We start from the raw sequence: 24,223 nt of genomic DNA, 5'->3' as shown, positions 1-24,223 counted from the left end.
CCCGCTCCTTGGAAACCCTATGAGGCAGCTCTACTCTGTCTCATACAGTCGCTATGAGTCGGACTAGACTTGATCACAATGAGCTTTTATCATAGCAACAATTCTCTGCGCTGGCTAATCTCTCTGTTGCTGCTTATCCTTAGTCAGGTTTTCCACGGGGAAACTAAGTACTTCAAGCAAGCCCAGGAAAAGCATGTGTTCATTTCAACAGGTGGCAGACATTCCTGAGTGGCTATCAGTACTGGAATGTGTACACGGGAATTCACTAGCCTAAGAAAGCCTGCAGAATGCCCAATAATCTCATCATAAACTATAATCTGGGCTGTAGGGCTTAAGATTTCTTAATTGACACAAAAATAAAGGACAAAAGTAAAGAGAATGCTGGACAAATCTTTTGTATATGATAACAGAATTTGAAAAAAAAAAAAAGGAAATTTGGATTTATTTTATGTCAAGACAGAGCTCTGTAACAAACAGGTCAGGAGATCCATCCAAAGACTCTCCTGTGTGTAGCAAATGAGTTTTCTCCCTTGCCACTGGCTACATCACAGCTGAACTGTTTTTGTGTGGTTGATTTTGGGAGCTAGGTTTAAACTCACACACACTACTACATTATAAGCCAGAGCGATGTCTGAGTCCAGCCTTGAAGCAAAACCAAACAATGAATGAACATAATTAGACATAACTAGAGCAATTAGCTAACTCAATACGCAGCCAACTGAGCAACCTCTTGTCAGAACCTGCCAGAAAGAATTATTTAGGTATAGATTAACTATGTCTCTGTCAGTTTGTTGTACTGTGGGGGCTTATGTGTTGCTGTGATGGTGGAAGCCATACCACCAACCAGTATTGGATACCAGCAGGGTCACCCATGGAGGAAAGGTTTCAGCTGAGCTTCCAGACTAAGATAGACTAGGAAGAAGGACCCGGCAGTCTACTTCTGAAAAGCATTAGCCAGTGAAAAGCTTATGAATAACAGCAGAACATTGTCTGATATAGCTCTGGAAGATGAGCCCCCCGGGTTGGAAGGCACTCAAAAGGTGACTGGGGAAGAGCTGCCTCGTCAAAGTAGAGTCGACCTTAATGATGTGGATGGAGAAAAGCTTTCGGGGCCTTCATTTGCTGATGTGGCATGACTCAAAATGAGAAGAAACAGCTGCAAACATCCATTAATAATCGGAACCTGGAATGTACGAAGTATGAATCTAGGAAAATCGGAAATCGTCAAAAATGCAATGGAACGCATAAACATCGATATCCTAGGCATTAGTGAGCTGAAATGGACTGGTATTGGCCATTTTGAATCGGACAATGGTATAGCCTACTATGCTGGGAATGACAACTTGAAGAGGAATGGTGTTGCATTCATTGTCAAAAAGAACATTTCAAGATCTATCCTGAAGTACAACGCTGTCAGTAATAGGATAATATCCATACGCCTACAAGAAAGACCAGTTAATACGACTATTATTCAAATTTACGCACCAACCACTAGGACCAAAGACGACGAAACAGAAGATTTTTATCAACTGCTTCAGTCTGCAATGGATCAAACATGCAATCAAGATGCATTGATAATTACTGGCGACTTGAACGCGAAAGTTGGAAACAAAGAAGGATCAGTAGTTGGAAAATATGGCCTTGGTGATAGAAACAATGCCTGAGGTCGAATGATAGAATTTTGCAAGACCAACCACTTCTTCGTTGCAAATACCTCTTTCACCAACATAAACGGCGACTATACACATGGACCTCACCAGATGGAACACACAAAAATCAAATTGACTACATCTGTGGAAAGAGATGATGGAAAAGCTCAATATCATCAGTTAGAACAAGGCCAGGGGCCGACTGTGGAACAGACAATCAATTGCTCATATGTAAGTTCAAGTTGAAACTGAAGAAAATCAGAGCAAGTCCATGAGACCCAAAATATGACCTTGAGTATATCCCACCTGAATTTTAGAGACCATCTGAAGTATAGATTTGACGCATTGAACACCAGTGACTGAAGGAAGACCAGACAAGTTGTGGAATGACATCATACATGAAGAACGCAAGAGGTCATTGAAAAGACAGGAAAGAAAAAAAAGACCAAGATGGATGTCAGAGGAGACTCTGAAACTTGCTCTTGAGCATCAAGCAGCTAAAGCAAAAGGAAGAATTGATGAAGTAAAAGAACTGAACAAAAGATTTCAAAGGGCCTCTCGAGAAGACAAAGTATTATAATGACACGTGCAAAGAGCTGGAGATAGAAAACCAAAAGCGAAGAACAAGCTTGGCGTTTCTCAAGCTGAAAGAACCGAAGAAAAAATTCAAGCCTCGAGTTGCAATAGTGAAGGATTCTATGGGAAAAATATTAAACAACACGGGAAGCATCAAAAGAAGATGGAAGGAATACACACAGTCATTATGCCAAAAAGAATTAGTCAATGCTCAACCATTTCAAGAGGTGGCATATGATCAGCAACTGATGGTACTGAAGGAAGAAGTCCAAGCTGCCCTGAAGGCACTGGCAAAAAACAAGCCTCGAGGAACTGATGAAATATCAACTGAGATGTTTCAACAGACAGATGCAGCACTGGAAGTGCTCATTCGTCTATGCCAAGAAGTATGGAAAATAGCTTCCTGGCCAATGGACTTCAAGAGATCCATATTTACGCCTACTCCCAAGAAAGGTGATCCAACCAAATGTGGAAATTATAGAACAATATCATTAATATCACACACAAGCAAAATTTTGCTGAAGATCATTCAAAAACAGTTGCAGCAGTATATCGACAGGGAACTGCCAGAAATTCAGGCTGGTTTTAGGAGAGGACGTGGAACCAGGGATATCATTGCTGATGTCAGATGGATCCTGGCTGAAAGCAGACAATACCAGAAGGATGTTTACCTGTGTTTTATTGACTATGCAAAGGCATTCGACTGTGTGGATCATAACAAAGTATGGATAACATTGAGAAGAATGGGAGTTGCAGAACACTTAATTGTGCTTGTGAGGAACCTTTACATAGATCAAAAGGCAGTTGTTCGGACAGAACAAGGGGATACTGATTGGTTTAAACTCAGGAAATGTGTACGTCAGGGTTGTATTCTTTCACCTTACCTATTCAATCTGTATGCTGAGCAAATAATATGAGAAGCTGGACTATATGAAGAAGAATGGGGCATCAGGATTGGAGAAAGACTCATTAACAGCCTGTGTTATACAGATAACACAACCCTGCTTGCTGAAAGTGAAGAGGGCCTGAAGCACTTACTCTAATTGAGATCAAAGACCACAGCCTTCAGTATGGATTGCACCTCAACATTAAGGAAACAAAAATCCTCACAACTGGACCGATGAGCAACATCATGATAAATGGAGAAAAGACTGAAGTTGTCAAGGATTTCATTTTACTTGGATCCACAATCAACAGCCATGGAAGCAGCAGTCAAGAAATCAAAAGGCGCATTGCATTGGGCAAATCTGCTGCAAAGGATGTCTTTAAAGTGTTGAAGAGCAAAGATGTCACCTTGAAGGCTAAGGTGTGCCTCACTCAAGCCATGGCATTTTCAATTGCATCATATGCATGTGAAAGCTGGACAATGAATAAGGAAGATGGGAGAAGAAATGACATGTTTGAACTGTGGTGTTGGAGAAGAATATTGAATATACCATGGACTGCCAAAAGAATGAAAAATCTGTCTTGGGACAAGTACAACCAGAATGCTCCTTAGAAGCAAGGGTGGCGAGACTACATCTTACATACTTTGAACATGTTGTCAGGAGGGATCAGTCCCCGGAGAAGGACATCGTGCTTGGCAGAGTACAGGGTCAGTGGAAAAGAGGGAGACCCTCAATGAGATGGACTGACGCAGTGGCTGCAACAATGAGCTCAAGCATAGCAACGACTGTGAGAACGGCTCAGGACCAGGCAGTGTTTTGTTCTGTTGTGCATATGGTCGCTATGAGCTAGAACTGACTCGAAGACACCTAACAACAACAACAACAACAGATTAAATACAGGCAAGGCAGCAAACTAGGCTTTGGCAAAGATGACCACTCCTTTCAGCTGTCATATCCAGCCACTCCAAGGTAGGAAAATTCTGCAGATGCTAACTTTCTCTCTCAATTAGCAAAACCTAAGCGGGTGTGTATACTAGGATAGATAAGACGGCTGAAAGCGGTTGGAAAAAGACACAAAAAGGAGTTGGTATTTCTCCCGGCTGGTCATCTTGGTGCCTGGGGAGCATTCAGGCCAGGCTGCAGACTCAGTCTGGGTCAGCTGGGCCAAGTCACTGAGAGTCATGAGGCCAGTTTTCAAAAACAATGATTACGGATTTAGGATGGATGGAGGTGAGAGCAGGGTGAGGATGGTTCTGTCTTCTAGGTCTAGTTTTGAACTCCTCATTAGGTAAATTGTTCATCTTATTGCTATTTATCCATTGGAAAAGGTGGTGAAATTCTTTGTTCCCCAGTGAGCCAGCACAGTACTGAAATGAGAAAGAGAGGAAAGCCAGAACACTCTTCCAGCACCTAAAAGATTTGCAGAAACATATTTATTTCTCAATAGATTCTGTATGCTGTCAACTAGAGTATAAAACAAGAACACAAAGCTGTTTATAACTCTCATAAAATGTCACTCATTTTTACCAACAATCAAGTTCCTCTGCTCATCCCTAAGTGCAGTGAGTCCATGTAGCACAGTTTTGCTATTCTTCTGAACGCTTCCTCAGGCAGACAGAATGGCCCTTACGATGATAAAATGAAGAAATCCCTGTTATTAACAGTTAGAAAAAACATAGAGTGGGCCTTATTCACCAGGGCTACTTCAACGGGCTATATGACTTAAAAGCAGTTGCTGTCGAGTTGACTCCCGCTCATGGTGACCCCATGTGTGTCAGAGTAGAATGGTGCACCATACGGTGTTTAGTGGTTGATTTTTCGGAAGCAGATTGTCAGACTGTCTTCCGAGGTATCTCTGGATGGATTCGAACTTTCAACCTTTTGGTTAGCAGCTGAGTGCGTTAACTCTGTGTTCTGCTCAGGGACTCTGCTGCTATTCAAGATACCATTATCTCATAATGAGATTACTCATTAATAATTAATAAAGCTCACAGCCACACAAAGTTAAAGTGGTCTCTCTATGTCTCAGTTACTGAGGTATTAAATGCAAGGAATTGATTTATCCAGGGTGGGATGCAGCACCCTCACAGAGGATGAACTAGGAATGCAGCCAGAAGTCTTAGCATAAAGCAAAAAAAGTAGTAATGTTATAGATTTAAAGAAACAAATTGAGTAGCATTTTTTCTTCAAATTATTTGCTTTTGGAAGGGAATCCCTTATCTTAGCAAATGCAGAACCAATATATTCATTCCACTGCCTAAGAGCCAACTAAATTTTAAAAAGACGAAAATCTCTGAGGGTTGCCCCTTTGAGATACGTGCTGTCACACAACCAGTCAATCACAGGAAATGGCTAAAAAGGGATCCGCTGCTGTCAAATGATAATTAGGAAGAGAAGTCTTGAACTGCCACCAGGACTGTCAAACCAGAAAGTTGCCTTGCTTTTTTTTAAAATAAGGGGAAGGAAGTAAAAAGATGATGAAAGGAAGTCTTTAAAGTCTTTCATACCACATTCTGGTATTTCTACAGTCCATTCCTTCTTGTGCTCGTTCCACAAGTTAATTAAAAAATAAGGAAGGAAGTTACGGTGGTCAGAGCAAGGTGTTAGGATGCCAAGACTTCCAGGCTGCACTCCTAATTCGTTCTCTGTGAGGGTGTTCCCCCTACCCTAGATAAATCACTTCCTTGCATTTTAATTCTACCTCAGTAACTGAAACACAGAGACCAATTTAACAGTGCGTGGCTGTGAGCACTATTAATTATTAATGCTCTGCCAATGTCTCTGTGGAACTGAGCTATTGAGCTATTAGCTACCTCATGATCACCTGGAAAGTCCAATCACCCAAACCCCACCATTGATCCTTGACTGGCCTCCTCCATACAGCACCTTACCCACTGCAGCTGGGAAAGGTTTCTTTTTTCCCCATATATATATATTTTATTTAATTCATCCAAAAAAAGAAAAGAGAAAAAAAAAAAAAAACCTTAAAAACAACAGAAACAGGTGAAAAGGAACAGGAAAGAGGATATAATAAGGATAGCATTATAGTGGCAATCCCAGCTGTACAGACAGCTCTGTCAGTCAGCAATGCTCCAGAGAATATCTGTGCTTTCCTGGGATGTAAACCAAAACCAAACAAAACCCACTGCTGTAGAGTCGCGTCAATTCCAACTCGTGTGCTACAGAGTAGAACTGCTCCATAGGGTTTTTTTTTTTGGATGTAATATTTACCATGCCTTTCTTCCACCCTTGGGAAGCAAGCCTCAGGAAAAAAGCTGAGGGTCAACCTAGTGCTGTGCTGCAGCGCCCTCTGGAGGCGGTACAGTGCACGGAAGAGGTTCTGCCAACATAAAGGAGGGAGGAAGAAGAAAAGGTCATTTAAAGAACAATAGAAGTCTCTGGTCCCACCTTTTACTAGTCAACTTGTCAACACAAAGCTAAGAAAGAAAAGGCAGATGCTCCCAGCACAATCTAAACTCTACCAAAATGAAAAAAGTCTGGAGACAAAGAAAGCTGCCTATTCAGCAGGTCAATTGATGAACTGAGGGAACTCCTATGGAAAGTGAGGGATGGCCCGGCTACCCCTAAAATTAAGCTCCCAGTGGGTACAGTTCGTGGACTCTGCTAATCTTGTGAGCACTTTGGAGCCTGTCATCTATTTTGAGCTGGACTTGCCCATCCACACCACAGCTGTGGCAGTTCCTAAATACTATAGAACCTGCCCTCTGGTCAGGCTTCAAATGCCCCCAGGGCCTTGATTTACAATGAAATGTTTGAGCTCCTCTTACAAGAGACAAGTATTTGCCAAAGGTCTTTTCACTGCCTCTTTGCCCTCAGGGGGGAAAATTTTAACTTTATTAGGTTAATGCACATGGTTAAAATACAACATGATTCAAAATTTATTAAGTGACCCAGTGAAAAGTCATCTCCTACCTGGTCCCCCAAAGGTATCCAATACTTTTTCTGAGGCGACCACTGTTCCCAGTTTCTTGTGTATCCTTTAGAGGTATTCTCTGCATATACGATCATTGACAGTTCATAGACCAGCCCCCTCCCTACAACCAGCAGGTGATTTCCTAGCATTCTATGTAGAACTCAGTCCTACATGATCTATGTGCATTTGTGACACATCTCCATATATTTAGTTCTTATTTGAGTCTGGAAATCAAGCCCTGCAAATAAGAGTAAAAAAAAAAAAAACACCATGGCTATAACAGAGGCTAGGCCCAACACAAAAAATAGATGACTGGCTTCAAAATGGTCACAGAATTAGGTGGGAGACTATCAGTATGGGATGACATCACCTGAGCGAAACTAGCATAAGCCTCCCTCCAAATAAGTCAAGAACTGAAGCTGCCCCTCTTCTTCCTCCTTCCCCCCACCCCCATCAGAGTCACTATCATTTAAAAGTTTACTTGTCAATGAACAAACACTGATCAAGCACCTTCTCTGTGCCAGGCACTGTTCTAGGAACTGGATAAGGAGAGAACAAGACAATCTCTGTTCTTAAGGAGCTTAACACCAGTGGTGCAGACAAATAACATGCAAACCGGTGAGATGCCAAGTCCTGTGCCAGGAAGTTAGAAGAGGTAACTGGTCAAGAGTGATGGGTGTCAGGGTACTGTAGGCAGCTAGAGTGGTGGGGGAGGAGTCAATTGAGTTGAGAACTCAGTGATGAGAAGTAACAGAGCAAAGTGAAAAAGTGGCAACTGGGAACAGCAGGTGATACTGAGCTTAGTATGGTGAAAGCACAGAAGCGTTTGGCTTGAGCAGCTATGTGAAGAGGTTTCTTCCTGCCAGAGCTATTTCATGCATATACAAACATTGTGTATTTATATATCCCTCCCCCACTTTAAGGAAATTGTATGCTTACTGTACTATTCTGTACCTTGCTTGCTTTTTTTCACTCAGCTATGTATTTCAGAGCAAGCCCTGGTGGCGCAGTGGTTAAAGCACTCAGCTGCGAACTGAAAGGCCGATGGTTTGAATCCACCAACCACTTCACGGGAGAAAGATGTGGCAGTCAGCTTCCCTCAAGATGAGAATGATATCTGAATCAACTCAACGGCAATGGGTTTGGTTTTGGTTTTTGATATGTATTTCAAAGCTTACTTCCTATCAGTACATAAAGCTCGCCCTCATTCTTTTTAAAGCCATATGCTTCTCTGTGGTATAAAAACCCAAAAACCCACTGCCGTCGAGTCAATTCCGACTCATAAGAACCCTACCAGGACAGAGCAGAACTCCCCCATAGGGTCTCTAAGGAGCAGCTGGTGGCTTCGAACCGCTGACCTCTTAGTTGGCAGCCTAGCTCTTAACCACTGCGCCACCAGGGCTCGTTTCTGTGGTATGGAGGACATAAATTATCAAGCAATCCCCTGGTGAAAGACATTTGTAGTTTACAATCTTCTGCCATTATAAGCAATACGGGGAGTCAAACCTTGTCAAAGCAATGTCATCAAACTTCGGGATTTCTGCAAATCTGGCAAAAAAATGGCATCTCATTGTCATTTACATGTTTCTTTTTATACGAAAAAGTTGGCTTCTTTTCTAATGTGTAAAAGCCATTTGTATTTCCTCTCTTGCTCTTGTTAATCTTCTATTTCCTCTCTGTTCCTTTGCCCTTTAAAAAACTGGGTGGTTGGTGATAGGAAAGGCAATATCCAATATGCGTCAAGTTTGTACAACATTATTCACCAATAAAATATACATGTGGTTACGCAGGTGGCCATGTATGCATACACAGGTATAGGAATGGCCATGTGAGTATATGGGCATGCATGTACATGTTTACATGTGCTGCACAGATATAACAGAGCACATAGGGGCAGGCACAGTTAAGGAAACTTCCTAGACAGATTCAAATCTCTCGTGGGACTGAGTGACTGGGTTTGAAGGCTCAGGACCATAGTCTCGGGGGACATCTAGGTCAATTGGCATAACATAGCTCATAACGTTCTACAGAGAGTCCCTGATGGGGCAGGAGAAAAGTGGGGTGCAAACCTCAAATTCTAGTTAAAAAGATCAGACTTAATGGTCTGAGACTGGAGGGACCCCAGAGGACATGGCCCTGGACTGTTAGCCCAAAACTAAAACCATTCCCAAAGCCAACTCTTCATACGTAGATTAGACTGACTATAAGACATAAAATGATACTGGTGAGGAGTGTACTTCTTAGCCCAAGCGGACATGTGAGATTAACTGGGCGGCTCCTGTCCGGAGGGAAGATGAGAGGGCAGAGGTGGACAGCAGCTGGTTGAATGGACACAGGAAACACAGGGTGAAAAGGAGTGTGCTGTCACATTATAGGGAGAGTAACTAGGGTCACACAACAATGTGTGTACAAGTCTTTGTATGAGAGGCTGACTTGAATTGTAAACTTTCCCTTAAAGAACCACAAAAAAAAAAAAAAAAAAAAAAAGAATGTTCTACATTCTAGGTTGGTGAGTAGTGTTTGGGATCTTAAAGCTTTAGAGTGGCCATCCACAACACAATTATGGGTCTCTTCCCATCTGGAGACTCAAAGGAAAATAGTCCACAGGACTAACTGCCCAAGAGAACCGCAGCCTCTTCTAGCCTGAGACCAGAAGAACAAGATGGTGCCTGGCTACTACTACTAACCATTCTAACCCAGGACACAAAAGAAGGTCCCAGTTAGAATGGGAGAAAAATGTAGAACAAAATTCAAATTCCTAAAAAGGCCAGACTACTAGACCAATAGAAACCAGAAGAAACACCGAGACTATCGCCCTAAGATACCCCTTGAACTTGGAACTGAAGCCATTCCTGGTTGCTACTTTTCATCAAAATAAGAGACTGGCTTATAAAATAAACAGTATCATCTGCGAATACTGTGCTCCCTTAGCTTAATCAACCATGTGAGATGAAATGGCCATTTACCCTAAAACAAAGATGAGAAGCTAAAGAGAGGCAGGGAAGCTAGATAAATGGAAACAGAACAATAAGAATGGAAATCATGAGAATGTTGACACAATGTGAAAATAGCCAATGTCATGGAACAAGCTGTATAAAAATTGTTAAATGGGAACCTAACTTGCTATGTAAACTTTCACCTAACACACACACACACACGTACGTTGATGTCTTTTTTATTGTTTGGTAGGGGCTCTTATTAGAGAAATTTGCGTATTTTTGGATTTGAGTTGCAAATAGCTTTTTCCTAGTTTATTATTTATCTTTGCTTATAATGGTCTCTGCCATGCAAATGTTTTTTATTTTCACGAATGTATCAGTGCTCTCTTATTAAGGCTTGGAAGGATTTTGTTTTTTAGTTAAAATGGACTTCTCCACTAAGGTGGGTATTACTAAGAACATTTGTTTGTTGATGGAAACGACCCAGCCTGAAGGGAGAAGATAAGGGTGCAGGAGAGCAAGGAACAACCCAGAAGCAAAGTCACTGCGAGAAGGAGCAGGGAGGTAACCAACAGGTGGAGCAGTGGGCTGTTGATGGTTCTAGAGGAGACAGGTGTCATAACAGGAGCACGGCAGGGTATGTGGGTATGGGTGCTGGAAGGGTGGTGAAGCCACTGTTCTCAAACTTTCTCTTCTCTTGTAGTCAAACAATGGTCTACTTTGAAGCGCAGACCATCTGATTTTAAGGCCCCTTGTCCTTCTCTATTGTTATTGTCAAAAGAAAACTGAGTCAATAATAAAATTAATCTATTAGATGAGGTTTATTTGGGCAGAAAATTTGCGAATTGGCTAGCATCCAAATCAGATGTGGAAAGGTATTCCACCAAGTATCAGCTGTGATTAGCTAATACTGACAAAATTCAAAGCAAAAGAAGCTTATTTCTAATTGGCTTAACCAATTTATTATTGAAACGATGTCAGGATTTCATCAGTCAATAAGGGTGGAAGGGCTGTCAGGATCGCATGGGTCAATGAGGGTGGAAGGGCTGTCAGGATCTCATTGGTCAATGAGGGTGGAAGGGTTGTCAGGATCTCATGGGTCAATGAGGGTGGAAAGGTTGTAAGGATCTCATTGGTCAGTGAGGGTAGAAGGGCTGTCAGGACCTCACTGGTCAATGAAAGTAGAATGATTTATAGGAAAGCTAGGCTTAAGATTCGGTAAAGACAGGTCTTAGAGGTGTTGTCCACTCAACTGCTAATGCCATTTTGTCAACCACATGACTCCATTTTTATTTCATTTAACACTACCATCTACTAACTTCTCCAGCCACTCCCCCTTCACTGACAATGACTTGAGTGCTTGGGAAGTGCTTCTCCTTGTCTTCCCTTGCTTTTCCAGGTAGTCATTCTGCATGACTTCAATATCCACCGACGATCCAAACTTGTCCTCTCAATTTTTGAACCTTTTCAGAGGCAATTACCTTTTTCTTTAGCCAAACAGCCACCTATTCACATGGAGATTCTCTCATAACCAACACGTCACCACTCTAACCTTTATTTATTCCATCTGCTTATCAATTCCTCTTACCCTTCTGGATGAGATACTTCAGTACTTCCGCTAACCTCAATGGCAAATCCAGGAATGAGAATTTGGAAACAGTGAGGGGATACAAAACCCTGAAAAGCCAAACTCGTTGCCACTGAGTCAATTCCAACTTATAGTGACCCTATAGGACAGAGTAGAGCTGCCCTACTGGGTTTCCAAGAAGTGCCTGGTGGATTAGAACTGCTGATATTTTGATTAGCAGCTCTTAACCACTACACCACCAGGGTTTCCAAGGAGATACAAGGAAATCTTTATTTTACCTTCGGGACTTGGGGAGTGTGAACTGTGGGAGAAAAACCAGCCTCCACTTAAGACTGCTGTGGGCAAAGCAGTATTTTCAGGGGCCCACTGGGCTCAGCTGCAGTGAAGGCATGAAGGTAAAGAGATCATTCAGCAATGAGTTTGAACTGAAGGGAGATCATGGAGTCCCAAAGTGCACATGGGTATGGGTGGATGGGGGTGGGGAGTGGGAGACAAGTCCATTCAAGGAAATGTTCAGAGCAGAGCATCTTAAATCTGAGCAAAGTTTGGGAGGCCTGGATCTCTGGTGATGACCTGGGTGGGTGTCAGAACACACCATGATTGGAGACATCCAGGTGACTGCCTTTGCCTGTGACTCGAGATGCCCCCTGCTGTCAGGAACATGTAACTGCTCAAGTTCTGATTTTTACTGTTATTTTCTTCCTCATCCATGCTTCCCATGTTACCTTTTTTTATTTTTCTGACCAATAACCCTATGAGGTAAAGGGAGTCTCCGACTTACTGTGTATTTCAAGTTACAACGAAACATGTCTATGACCCTTTTTTTTTTGTACATCTCATCGTTAGTAATATGTACTATATAATGTTGCAGCACGTTATTTGCTGATGTTATCATTCTCAGATGTAACTTTTCCCAACCCCAAAGACAAATAATATCTGAAGGACAGCTTCCTTGGGTATGGATTTTTAGGTTCTAAATTATCTTCTCTCAAAATTATGAACATATTGCATCATCGTTTTTTACATCCAATTACTATAAGGACTCTGACGCCAACCTGATTCTGGACTGTTTTCTCTATTCTCAAGTTTTTTTTGTTTTTTAAAATTTTTATCGTGCTTTAAGTGAAAGTTTACACATCAAGTCAGTCTCTCATACAAAAATTTATACACATCTTGCTTTATACTCCTAATTGCTTTCCCCCTAATGAGACAGCACGGTCCTTCCCTCCACTCTATTTTCGTGTCCATTCAGCCACCTTCTGACCCCCTCTACTCTCTCATCTCCTCTCCAGACAGGAGATGCCAATATAGTCCCATGTGTCTACTTGATCCAGGAAGCTCATTCTTCACCAGTATCATTTTCTATCCCATAGTCCAGTCTAATCCCTGTCTGAAGAGTGGGCTTTGGGAATGGTTCCTCTCTCAGGCTAACAAAAGGTCTGAGGACCATTACTTCTGGGGTCCTTCTAGTCTCAGACCATTAAGTCTGGTCTCTTTACGAGAATTTGGGGTCTGCATCCCACTGCTCTACTGCTGCCTCAGGGGCTCCCTGTTGCGCTCCCTGTCAGGGAACTCATCAGTTGTAGCCGGGCACCATCTAGCACTTTTCGTCTCAGGCCGATGCAGTCTCTGGTTTACATGGTCCTTTCTGTCTCTTGGGCTCATAATTACCTTGTGTCTTTGGTGTTCTTCATTCTCCTTTGCTTCAGGTGGGTTGAGGCCCATTGATGCATCTTAGATGGCCGCTTGCTAGCGTTTAAGACCCCAGACGCCACTCTCCAAAGTGGAATGCAGAATGTTCTCTTAATAGATTTTATTATGCCAATTGACTTAGATGTCCCCTGAAGCCATGGTCCCCAAACCCCCGCCCCTGCTACACTGGCCTTTGAAGCATTCAGTTTACTCAGGAAACTTCTTTGCTTTTAGTTTAGTCCATTTGTGCAGACCTCACCTGTATTGTGTGTTATCTTTCCCTTCACCTAAAATAATTCTTATCTACTATCTAAATTAGTGAAAACCTCTCTCCCTCCCTCCCCCTTCTGGTAACCATCAAAGAATATTTTCTTCTCTGTTTAAACTATTTCTCCAGTTCTTATAATAGTGGTCTTATACGATATTTGTCCTTTTGCAACTGACTAATTTCACTCAGCATAATGCCTTCCAGGTTCCTCCAGGTTATGAAATGTTTCACAGATTCATCATTGTTCTTTATCGATGCATGGTATTCCATTGTGTGACTATACCATACTTTATTTATCCATTCATGCATTGACAGGCACCTTGGTTGGTTCCACCAAGTAAACAGTGCTGCAATAAACATGGGTGTGCATACATCTGTTCATGTAAAGGCTCTTAATTCTCTAGGATATACTCCAGGGACTGGGGTTGCTGGATCGCTGGATCGTTTTTTAAGGAAGGGCCAAATCGATTTCCAAAGTGGCTGTACCATTCTACATTCCCACCAGCAGTGTATAAGTCTTCCAGTCTCTCTGCAACCTCTCCAACATTTATTATTTTGTCTTTTTTTGATTAATGCCAGCTTTGTTGGAGACGGAATCTCATTGTAGTTTTGATTTGCATTTCTCTAAGGACTAATGATCATGAGCATTTCCTCATGTATCTGTTAGCGACCTGAACGTCTTCTTTAGTGAAGTGCCTGTTCATATCCTTTGCCCATTTTTTAATTGGATTGTCTTTTTGTAGAGTTTTTGAAGTATCATGTAGATTTTAGAGATCAGATGCTGAACGGAAGTGTCACAGGTAAAAACTTTTTCCCAGTCTGTAAGTAATCTTTTTACTCTTTTGGTGAAGTCCTTGGATGAGCATAGTTGTTTGATTTTTAGGAGCTCCCACTTACCTAGTTTCTCTTCCGCATTGTTAGTAATGTTTTGTATACTGCTTATGTCATGTATTAGGGCTTCTAACATTGTCTCTATTTTTTCTTCCATGATCTTTATTGTTTCAGAGTTTGTATTTAGGTCTTTGATCCACTTTGAGTTAGTTTTTGTCCATGGTGTGAGGTATGGGTCTTGTTTCATTTTTTTGCAGCCAGATGTTCAGTTATGCCAGCACCATTCGTTGAAGAGACTGTCTTTTTCCCATTTAACTGACTTCGGGCCTTTGTCAAATAGTGGCTGCTCGTATATGGATGGATTTATGTCTGGATTCTCAATTCTGTTCCATCGGTCTATGTATCTGTTCTTGTACCAGTACCAGGCTGTTTTGACTACTGTGGCGGTGTAATAGGTTCTAAAATCAGGTAGAATGAGGCCTCCCATTTTGTTCTTTTTCAGTAATGCTTTACTGAAAAAATTTGTTAAAGTACAATTTTTCATAGTAACCTGATATGATTCTTCTAATTTCGGTTGGGTCTGTTGTAATATCACCCATCTCATTTCTTATTTGGGTTGTTTGCTTCCTCTCCTGTTTTTCTTTTGTCAGTTTGGTCAGTGGTTTATCAATTTTTAAAATTTTTTCAAAGAACCAGATTTTGATCTTGTTAACTCTTTGAATTGTTTTTCTGTTTTCTACTTCATTTAATAGTGCTCTAATTTTTGTTATTTACTTTCTTCTGGTGGCTGAGGGTTTCTTTTGTTGCTCTCTATTTGTTCAAGTTGTAGGGATAATTCTGATTTTGGCCCTTCTTTTTGTATGTATGCATTTATTGATATAAATTAACCTCTGACCACTGCTTTCACCATGTCCCAAATGTTCTGATATGAAGTGTTTTCATTCTCATTGGATTCTATGAATTTCTTTATTCCATCCTTAATGTCTTCTATGACCCAGTCTTTTTTGAGCAGACTATTGTTCAGCTTCCAAGTGTTTGGTTTCTTTTCTCTTCTTTTTCTTTTATTGATTTCTACTTTTATGGCCTTATGGTCAGAGAAGATGCTTTGTTAATATTTCCATGTTTTGGATTCTGCTAAGGCTTGCTTTTTGACCTAATATGTGGTCTATTCTAGAGAATGTTCCATGTGCATTAGAAAACAAAGTATACGTGGCTGCTGTTGGGTGCAGCATTCTCTCTATATCTGAGGTCACGCTGGTTGATTGTGGCATTTAGATCTTTCGTGTCCTTACTGAGCTTCTTTCTGGATGTCCTGTCCTTCACCGAAAGTGGTGTGTTGAAGTCTCCTACTATAATTGTGGAGTTAGTGCACTTTTCAATGCTGTTAGAGTTTGTTTTATGTATCTTGAAGCCCTGTCACTTGGTGCATAAATACTTAATATGGTCATATCCTCCTGGTATGCTGTCCCTTTAATCATTACATAGTGTCATTCCTTATTGTTTGTGGTGGATTTAACTTTAAAGCTTATTTTATAGGAAATTAATGCTGCCACTCCTGCTCTTTTTTGATTGTTGTTTCCTTGATATTTTTTCCCATCTTTTGAGTTTTAGTTTGTTTGTTTCTCTAAGCCTAAGGTGTGTCTCTTGTAGGCAGCATATATATGAAGCGTGTTTTTTTAATCCATTCTGCCACTCTCTGTCTCATTATTAGTGCATTTAGTTCAATTACATTCAGTATTAATTATGGATAGGTATGAGTTTAATGCTGTCATTTTGATGTCTTTTTTTGTGTGTTGTTGATAGTTTTTTTCCCACTTAATCTTTTGTACTGAGTAGTTTATCTTTAAATATTGTCTTTTCCCCTTCTTCGTTGTTGTTTTGTTTCTGCTGAGTATGTTTTTTCTTGGATTTTATTTTGATGAGTAGGATAGCCAGGTCAGTCTCCTTTGTGGTTACCTTAATATTTATCCCTGTTTTTCAAAGTTTAAACCTAATTTTTATTTCTTTATATTGCCTTATCATCCTCTCCATATGAAAGACCTATGGCTATATTTCTTAAAAAAAAAAAAAAAAAAATTTCTTTTTAGTCCCTCTTTATTGTTTTAATGTTGTTTTCTTTACATGATAACATCCCTGTTTCACTATTTTGAGTGTTTTTTTTTTTAATCTTGATTTATTTTTGTGATTTCTCTGTCTGGGTTGACCTCTGACTGCTCTGTCCAGTGTTCTAGTCTTGGGTTGATACCTGGTATTATCGATCATCTAACCAAAGAACTCCCTTTAGTATTTCTTGTAGTTTTGGTTTGGTTTTTACGAATTCCCTAAACTTCTGTTTATCTGGAAATGTCCTAATTTCACCTTCACATTTGAGAGACAGTTTTGCTGGATATATGATTCTTGGCTCGCAATTTTTTTCATTAAATGCTTTATATAAGTCATCCCATTGCCTTCTTGCCTGCATGGTTTCTGCCGAGTAGTCTGAGCTTATTCTTATTGGCTCGCCTTTGCAGGTAACTTTTCGTTTATCCCTCACTGCTCTTATAATTCTGTCTTTGGTCTTGGCAAGTTTGATTATAATACGTCTTGGTGATTTTCTTTTGAGGTCTACCTATGTGGGGTTCGATGAGCATCTTGGATAGGTATCTTCTCATCTTTCACGATATCAGGGAAGTTTTCTGCCAACAAATCCTCAAGAATTCTCTCTGTATTTTCTGTTATCCCTCCCTGTTCTGGTACTCCAATCACTCATAGGTTATTTCTCTTAATAGAGTCCCACATGATCCTTAAGGTTTCTTCATTTTTAAAAATTCTTTTATGCGATTTTTCTTCAAATATATTGGTGCCAAGTGCTTTATCTTCAAGCTCACCAATTCTGCGCCTTGCACTTGCTCAGTTCTGCTCCTCTGACTTTCTACTGAGTTGTCTAATTCTGTAATTTTATTGTTAATCTTCTGAATTTCTGATTGCTGACTATGGATTCATACAGCTTTTTAAATTTTTTCATTATGTTCTTGAATAACCTTTTTAATTTCTTCCACTACTTTATCTGTGTGTTCCTTGGCTTGTTCTGCCTGATCTCCTTCCTAATCTTGTTCTTGATGTCTTGGAGAGTTTTGTATGTTAGTCTTTTGAATTCTGCATCCGGCAATTCCAGGAAGGCACCTTCATCCAGAATATCCGTTGATTCTTTGTTTTGAGAGCTTGTTGAGGCAATCACGGTCTGTTTCTTTACATGATATTGACTGTTCTCTCCGAGGCATCTGTAAGTTATTGGATTAATTTATGTTTGCTTATTGTATCCTGGCTTATTGCTTTGTTTTGTTTTGATATGCCCAAATGGGTTGCTTGAGTGAGCTAGCCTGATTATTTTTGCCTCTGAAGCTCTGACATCCTGTCATCAGATGGCTAGAGCTGTTATCAGGTATATCAGTCTGAGTCTATTCACTTTTCTTGTATGAATTCAGCTCAAGTGTCCAAGTAGCTGATCATCAAGTGTGTGGTACAGGCTCTGTCCTACAGTCTTAGAGGGCCAGGGGTGATTGGTGTAGGTACAGGTATCTGGTTGCAGCAGGAAGTCACGTTCTGAACAAGGCAGGGGCCTGAGAACCGTCCCCCAAGTATCTCCAAGGAAAGTGCATCCGTGCTCCCTAGAGCATAGAGGTGGGTGGGTTCTGCAGACACACCACAGGCACCCAATACTTTTGGGTTGTCAGGACTGGGAGGTACCAGTTATCCTTGGGCTCCTATCATGGGTGGCTGGGTAACCTGAGTGGAGCCACCAGTCCTTATGCCCCTGATGTGCCTAGGTGAGGACCCCGTTTAATAGGCAAAGCAGTGTCAAATATCAAACATCCACCTCTTCACCACAAAGCTGAAACGGCTGCAGTCTGCCAACAAGGGCCTAGTTTCCTGAAATAGGCTTACGCAGGACCATGCAGGGGGGGAAAGGTATTCAAAGTTTATGGACTATTTATGCCTGGACAGGAGCCGCTTAAGTCCTGAGCTCCCCAGGTTAGTGGAGCTGGCAAATTATTTTTTTCCCCAACTGCAAATTTATTCCTACGCCAAGGCCAGGAGGATGGCTCAGGGTTCTTAGTAAGGCGTATCTCAGGCCCAGGGAAATCAACAGCCACTGAGGCTGGCTTGGGGGCACAGTAAAATATATGCAAGCACTTAGCTTTTGCCAACGTTCTTCTCTGGGTCCGGAGGTGTGAATAGGCTGTACAGCTGGCTGCTTCTCCCTGAGGAAACTGCAGCCAAACGCAAATATCAGCCCTCTGCAACCACTCCCGGGAATGGTGCCTGAAGGATCCCGGTGATTCAGGTCTGGCAACTCCTCTCCGCTTCTGAATTGTCTCTCCCTCCCCCTGCCGCTCACTTTCTAACTTTGCCTTTGATGTTCACGGCTCCTAGCTTGTCAAATATAATTGTTTCACTTGTTTTTTGGGGTCTTTGTTGTAAAAAGGATCACAGGAAGCCGCTGGCTATTCCGCCATCTTGGCTCTGCCTCTCCTCTATTCGCAAGCTTTTAGGGTTTTTCTTTATCTACAGCAACCCTGGGGTTCCCTCCAAATCATGAACACCACCAACAATCAATCACTAAAAGAAAAAATAACTTGGGATAAAAAATGAATTCTGATTACTCAAAGATAACCTGATTTAAGAGAGATTTTTTTCTCTACTGAGCTAAAGAGAGGATCTGCCTCCTTCAGTAAGATGCTTGGTTAATAATGTTTACTTACAAGAAGTAAAAATTTCTTTTCTTTTTCCTACATTGAAATGTTAACATAAAATCCAAACCACTTATGATGTTCTATTATAAGCCCTTTCATGTGAGAGTAATGGGTGGGGAAAGATAATGTCCTTCAATAAAATGTTGTTGGCCTTGGGGAATCTAGCGAATACAAGACCAGCTTTATCAAGGTTCTGCAATCAGAGAATTTTTTTTTATTGTACTAACTAGCTTCTCGTGAAACAATTAGTATACACATTGTTCTGTGACACTGGTTGCCAACCCCAGGACATGTCAGCACTCTCCCCTTCTCAACCTTGGGTTCCCTATTACCAGCTTTCCTGTCCCCTCCTGCCTTTTCATTCTTGCCCCTGGGCTGGTGTGGTCATTTAGTCTTATTTTAATGGGCCTGTCTAATCTTTGGCTACAGGGTGAAACTCAGGAGTGAATTCAATACTGAGCTAAAACGGTATTTGGGGCCATACTCTTGGGGTTTCTCCAGATAGGAATACTTTTGACTGAAATTTCTTTCTGCAAATGAAATTAATATTCAAATAAAAAATTAAGAAACAGAAGCCCCTTGGTCTATTCTCCACTTCTCAGATGACATGCTCTTTTCTCATCTCCTTGTTTCTCATTTGCTAAGAGTTAACTCATAAATTAAGGAATGTTGTTTCAGCTCCACAAAAAGCTTTTAAGGATAGGGTCAATGCAAGGACCAGATTCTTCATTAACTCATTAACGGGACAGGTCACTGTGGCCTCAGGGTTCATTTATCAGCAGGAAAACCTCAGCTGGTAATGGCTGGTTATTTCCTGCACATCTCAACAGTTGGAGTGGAGAAGCAGATGCCATTGTGAGTCTGTTTCCTGACTTGAAAGGAAAGAAAATATTTTCATGATGACTATTCATTTCTCAGGGTAGTGATACATTTGGCCCAAAAGCACAATGGACAAGCTTGGGGCTTCGACTCCCAGAGTATCTTCTAATGCTTTTTTGTTCCCCACTTAATTATGCTTTAATGATGCTATCTGTACCTCATTGGGTTTTACTGACAAAGCACCAAGTTATAAATTAAATTTTATGTAAATGTTAATAGCTGTAAATTAGGAAAGTTCAGCAGTAATGGCCTGCCTGTCCATCTGCCCTACATACCAGCAGCTACAATTCTCCATAAAGGCTGTTGTTCTTGACTGCAACCTACTGTTCATAGTCCAACGTGGGATCTGAATCTATTAATAATACTATGGAAACCCAACTGGTTTTGCTATAACGTTCAGAAAGACTTTCTTTTGTGATGTTGAGTATGGCATCCACATGGGTGAAAACTATGAAAGACTGAGCAATCACTGAGCTGTCAAGAGAAGACGAAGACTGGTAGTTACTCTCCAAAATAAGCGATTGGGTGGATTAGCAATAAACTTAAAGGAGAATTCCAAGGTAAAACCTCTCAGTGCGGAATTATAAATAGAGCTCCTGCATATTTGGCAATACTTTGGCAATTACTCATTGGCAAGGCTCCTTTTGCCTTACTGCAAGCAGCAGCAGGTTTCAGAAAGGTATAGAAAAAGAGACCCAGCAAGGTGTATATAAATTTTTTTATGAGAGACTGACTTGATTTGTAAACTTTCACTTAAAGCACAATAAAAATTTAAGAAAAAAAAAAAAAAAAGATTGATGTCTCACCTTTCCCAGTAATGCTGACATGACTTCCCACAGCTCCAGTAAAAGAAAAGGCAGCCACAGCACTTCTGGAGGAGGCAAAGCTGTTGTGTTCCCTTCCCACCTCTTGCTTTTTTTGTTTGTCACCATTTCTAAGACCTCCTTTTTGTGCTCAGTTTATTGCTTTTCTCAAGTTGCCAGGTAAGGAGGCAGAATGGTGTAAAGGGAAGTAACTCTGGCTGGGAGGGATCAAAGAACCTATTTCTTAGTCTGATGAGCTTCAATTTTCTGCACAAGAGGCAGTCTCTCTGGCTCTTTCCACTTCTAAAACTCTAGTGGCATTTTATTAATTCACAGTAATTACATAGTACACACATTTCAAGTCAAACACTTCAAATATGTATCTCATGTACCTGAATATCTCAGGCCGCACCAAGAAAGTTTCCAAACGACAGCACACTGCTACATAATCCACTGTCAGGACCAATTCCTGGAGTCTGCTATGCATTGGGCAAATCTGCTGCAAAAGACCTCTTTCAGTGTTAAAAAGTAAAGATGGGACCTTGAGGACTAATGTGCACCTAACCCAAGCCATGGTATTTTCGATGGCCTCATATGCATACGAAAGCTGGACAATGAGTAAGGAAGACTGAAAAAGAATTGATGCCTTTGAGTTATGGTGTTGGCAAAGAATAGTGAATATACCACAGACAGCCAGAATAACCAACAAATCTGTCTTGGAAGAAGTATAACTAGAATGCTCCTTAGAAACAAGGATAGTGAGGCTCAGAATGACATCATGCTTGGTAAAACAGAGGATCAGCGAAACAGAGGAAGACCCTCAAATAGATGGACTAACACAGCGTCTGTAACAATGGGCTCAAACACAGCAACGACCGTGAGGATGGCACAGGACTGGGGAGTGTTTCGTGCTGTTGTCCACGGGGTTGCTATGAGTCAGAACCGACTTGACAGCACCTAACAACAATAGCTATGCTAGGGGTTTTATAATCCTCTGCTGACATTAGAGTTTATTTTTACCACAAGATGTATAAAACAGTGGTACTTTCTAATTATGATTGTGGGGAAAATTCTGGGATTTATTGTTTTTAAAAAATGCTACTCACTATAGTCACAAATCCTTGTTGGCACTTCTTTTTTCACTGGTATCGTTCCCCATTCTCCAGGAAGAAAAAGGCAGTAGAACAGGAACTTACACGTACAAAACTCTGCTATGTTTCAGATTCACAATAGCTTTGGAAAAGAAGATTGCTTTTTTCTTTACCATCTGACTCATTAACAGCCTAGAGAAGTTTGTAACCCTTTTATAACTTGTGGGATATAAGGTTGCTTACCTACTTTTTCCATCTCTCAGGTTTTTTGGGACCCTACATTTCCTGCTCAAAGTTTTGTTGCTCTCCACTGGGGACTTGTGTAACAATGAAAGGCAAAAGAAACATTAGTTGAAGCAAAATAGCAGGGGTAGGTAAGGTTGCTATGACTCGGAATTGACTCCATGGCAATGGGTGGAAACCCTGGTGGCGTAGTGGTTAAGTGCTACAACTGCTAACCAAAAGGTCAAGCAGTTCAAATCCACCAGGCACTCCTTGGCAATTCTACGGGCAGTTCTACTCTGTTCTATAGGGTTGCTATGAATTCAGAATTGACTTGATGGCAACGGGTTTGGTTTGGTTTTGGTTTAAGGCTTAAAAGTGAGGTACTGTATCCAGGAAGTGTGACTGGGCAAGAATGCTGTCTCTTCTGGCTTTTGTATCCCTAGGTAAGCCTTATAAGCATATTTATGGTTTCCTGTGTGATAGTTAGGGAGCCCTGGTGGGTTTTGCTTTGTTTTGTTGTGTCATTTGGAAAACCAGAAGTTCCCCACGGAAGGTGCCCTGCAATACATTTAGCAACGAAAGGCCAGTGGGAAAGACAGGTGCTCACCAATCATGGCACCAGAGAACCCCAAAAGTTCTATGTTATCCATGTATTCCCACACAATATTTCTCAAAATCTGTATTACCAACTAAAAATTTAACATACACTCGATGGCTCTGCATGTTTCCATTAATGAAAACACACGGTATCAAAAAAAAATTCAAAGCAGAAAATCACAGAGTCTTGAAAGGGTTTAATAAGAACCAGAAGGGCAGGTAAGGAGGTCGCTGTTGTTTCATCACTTCCTATTCCCGGTGGTAGCCAAAGCCAAATCCGGTTACAGTTCTGACTCCTCCTATCTATCTGCAACCCTCCCTCCACACATACAAAAGTAGAGCCACCCTTTCTCCAGGCTCTTACTTGGGAGGAGAAGTTAGGTAACTGGTCCTCATCTTGCCTTTGGGAAAACCAAAACCAAACCCAGTGCCGTCGAATCGATTCCAACTCATAGTGACCCTATAGGACAGAGTAGAACTGCCCCATAGAGTTTCTAAGGAGCACCTGGAGGATATGAACTGCTGACCCTTTGGTTAGCAGCTGAAGCACTTACCACTACGCCACAAGGGTTTCCCTTTGGGAGAAATCTTAAATCACTGACTCTTAACCTAGGTGATTTTGCTCCCAGGGGATACCTGGCAATGTCTGAGGACATTTCTGTTGTCCCAACTGAGGGGGAGGGGGAAGGTACTCCTGGCATCTAATGGGTAAAAGCCAGGGACGCTGCTAAACATCCTATAATACACAATAGTTCCCCACAACAAAGAATTATCCAGCTGAAAATGCCAGAGGTGCAGAGGTTGAGAAATACTGCCTTAGGGGAAATGGCACTCCATCTATCCAATGGAGGTAACTCCACAGATCTGTTGCAATGATGAGGGCAGTCTCCTTGATAAAGCACTCTGAGCAACTTGGAAGAAAACTAGGTTCAAGGTCAAGACCATTGGTGAACACTCCCTGTGAGTACCAAGGTCTGGTTGTTATTAAGGAAGACAGACTGGCGTGGTCCTTAAGGAAAACGAAAGAAAGTCCCTGGGCTTAATTTAAATACTCTGTTGCACGACATTAAACACTTCTGAATACCATTCAGCAAAAACCTCATTTTTAGGTGGTTGGAGAACAAGATGCTGGTGGCACAATAGGCACTAAACAGTCATGCACTTGTTCTCTCTTGTTTAACGGCCATTCCTTTTTTGAGGATTCCACTTCTGAGCAGCCAGCCCTCAAGCGCTCTGCAAAATCCTGGCTATGATTCCCTCACACTAACACAATGACTCCATTTTTCTCCAGCAGCAAAGACACTGTTCCACATCATGTAGGCAATGAACAAATGCTAACGGACCTATTTAAGTTTTTAGAGTAAATATATGTATATGACAAATCAGCTGGGGACAATTCCCACAGTCTTTAGTTATACCAGTTATCTTCTATTAAGTCAGACACTAAAGAGATTTACCAAAAAAAAAAAACAAAAAACCACTCTTCTGATTTTTTAAAACATAGTTACTTATTTACATTACTTATGTTAAT

General features: G+C 41.2%; 1 protein-coding gene across 2 annotated transcripts in view; it reads right to left on the bottom strand.

Annotated features, from left to right (window-relative positions):
* Window positions 1-24,223, bottom strand: part of CFDP1 (craniofacial development protein 1) — a 149,601-nt gene that overhangs the window by 32,892 nt on the left and 92,486 nt on the right. The window lies entirely within an intron of this gene.

The sequence above is a fragment of the Loxodonta africana genome, chromosome 21 (assembly GCF_030014295.1).
Source record: "Loxodonta africana isolate mLoxAfr1 chromosome 21, mLoxAfr1.hap2, whole genome shotgun sequence".
NCBI classification, from domain to species: domain Eukaryota; kingdom Metazoa; phylum Chordata; class Mammalia; order Proboscidea; family Elephantidae; genus Loxodonta; species Loxodonta africana.
This window is presented reverse-complemented; position numbering and strand designations above follow the sequence as displayed.